Source organism: Schistocerca americana, unplaced genomic scaffold (assembly GCF_021461395.2).
Source record: "Schistocerca americana isolate TAMUIC-IGC-003095 unplaced genomic scaffold, iqSchAmer2.1 HiC_scaffold_47, whole genome shotgun sequence".
Classification (NCBI taxonomy): Eukaryota; Metazoa; Arthropoda; class Insecta; order Orthoptera; family Acrididae; genus Schistocerca; species Schistocerca americana.
The window spans coordinates 875,001-877,500 of record NW_025726203.1 but is presented as its reverse complement, the minus strand read 5'-3'; the positions used below and the strand labels follow the sequence as shown (position 1 = coordinate 877,500).

The window sequence follows — 2,500 nt, the reverse complement described above, 5'->3', positions numbered from 1 at the left end:
TCTTTGAGACAAGCATATGACTACTGGCAGGATCAACCAGGGAGCTGCGTCAACTAGAGCTGAGCAGCCGGCCGCCCGGGAGTGTGTCCCGGGGGCCCACGCGAACACGCAAGCGTCCGCTCAATTATTCTGCAAACAGGAGGAGGCTGAGCTCCCCTGCACCATACACCTCGAAACCCTCTCAGGTCCCGGCGGCGCGCAGCGCCGTCCTAAGTACTTGGTCGGGTTCGAGAGAGGCGCAATCGCCCGGAGTTTGGCGAGTAGACGCTTTAGGTGCGACCACCCGTGCTCCCAACTGAGCTTGCCGCTGCCGACAGAGGCCCGGGAGCGTCCTGTCGTGGCATTGCCGGCGGGAGACAACACGCGCCACCTACGGTGACCGGCAGCTCCAACGCCAGCGCCACAGAAGGACAAAAGCCCCACTTGGGTGCCGAAGCGAACTCTCCCAGCACAGCGCACGCGCCAACACGTCCGCACAGCTGCGATACAAACCACCTGCGAGAACCGCAGAGGCGACCGAGCAGCAGACGGCGTCGCGGCGCCGAGCGCCGGGCGGCGGCGCATCCTCAGCGCACACAGTCCTCAATCGGACCAGCACACTGCAGATGTCCACCGCGCTTCGCACCGGGCCCGCGAGGACCTACTTTGGCCGCACGGCGCCGCGTGCAGGGTGCGCCGGCGCGCAGCTGCGCCGCCTGCCGCCTCCGTCGGCCGGCGCGCCTGCCACTGGCCGCCCCCACCAGCCGGCTGTAGCGCGTGCGCCCACGCACCGCGCGGCCAGCACGCCGGGAGGCCCCCCCTCACCGGCCGGGGACGGTCCCACCCAGCCACCGCCGCGTATCGCTTCACACCCAGATGCCATTCACGTTCGTGGGCATGGTGGGTATCGCTGGAACAACCGGTTGGTAGCTCAACCGATCGTCGCCATCACTGATTCACCTCTAGCGAGAACAACCGCACCACAACGGTTTACCAGTTGTTCATTTGCGTAACGTCACCAGCAAACGTAGGCGTCCATCGCCATTTGCAAATTCAACGATTGTTGCATGCCTGTGTCAGGTGTCACGACACACTATGTCTGCCCACATACACGCAACAACATGTGCACGCTTCGCGAACACGTGGAAGGTGGCCCCCGTACGTATGCGATGTCCATTGCGCGAACGACTGTCAACCGGCCTCTGTCGCATGTCGCAGATGTGGAACGCAGTGCACCATGCTATCACGGTGTGTGAGAAGAGACGACTACGTCTGACAACACGCGCCACTACATCAACAGACGGCTCATGCTGATCGCCATCCAGGGCATACCACACTGCAATCCAGCTCTTATAGGGAGACGACACGTAGCTGAGTGCACAACATTTGGACCGCATGGTTCGCCGTTGTTGGCGCAGTCGTTGTACGGTCACATGTACCACGATGTATCATTCAGTACATGAGGACCAATGTGCAGTACAGTGTGTGATTTGGACGTACAACATCAGCGGACAGTTGACACAGGCCGTACCACAGCGTAGGCTAAGTGCTTCGCCATGCGAATGCCAATGAACAACTGCAAATGCCAATGAACAACTGCAAAGGGCATTGAGCATGTACGTCCTGCTGCCATCCACATTACAGTGTATAGCTGCAAGGTGTTTAACATGAAGCGATACACTGCGGACCGGGCAGTGCGAGTAGCAAACTATGTTGCGGGGGTTGCAGTTAGGCAACACTACACTAATTTAACGCGTCGTATGACAATTACAGAGCAGGTTAAGGCCCAACATGTGTTGGGTTAAGGCCCAACGTGTGTTGGGTTAAGGCCCAACGTGTGTTGGGTTAAGGCCCAACGTGTGTTGGGTTAAGGCCCAACGTGTGTTGGGTTAAGGCCCAACGTGTGTTGGGTTAAGGCCCAACGTGTGTTGGGTTAAGGCCCAACGTGTGTTGGGTTAAGGCCCAACGTGTGTTGGGTTAAGGCCCAACGTGTGTTGGGTTAAGGCCCAACGTGTGTTGGGTTAAGGCCCAACGTGTGTTGGGTTAAGGCCCAACGTGTGTTGGGTTAAGGCCCAACGTGTGTTGGGTTACGGCGCAATATAGGTTACATTGCGGCGCAATATAGGTTACATTGCGGCGCAATATAGGTTACATTGCGGCGCAATATAGGTTACATTGCGGCGCAATATAGGTTACATTGCGGCGCAATATAGGTTACATTGCGGCGCAATATAGGTTACATTGAGGCGCAATATAGGTTACATTGAGGCGCAATATAGGTTACATTGAGGCGCAATATAGGTTACATTGAGGCGCAATATAGGTTACATTGAGGCGCAATATAGGTTACATTGAGGCGCAATATAGGTTACATTGAGGCGCAATATAGGTTACATTGAGGCGCAATATAGGTTACATTGAGGCGCAATATAGGTTAGGTTAAGGCGCAATATAGGTTAGGTTAAGGCGCAATATAGGTTAGGTTAAGGTACGACATAGGTTAGGTTAAGGTACGACATAG

The 2,500-nt window shown here is 56.4% G+C and overlaps 1 non-coding gene across 1 annotated transcript in view; it reads right to left on the bottom strand.

Moving 5' to 3' along the window:
- LOC124584048 overlaps positions 1-43 on the bottom strand; it is a 1,910-nt gene extending 1,867 nt beyond the window's left edge. Inside the window, exon 1 of the ribosomal RNA XR_006974465.1 lies at positions 1-43. This exon is cut by the window's left edge and continues 1,867 nt beyond it. This is a non-coding gene — a ribosomal RNA (small subunit ribosomal RNA).
- Positions 44-2,500: the final 2,457 nt, after the last annotated feature.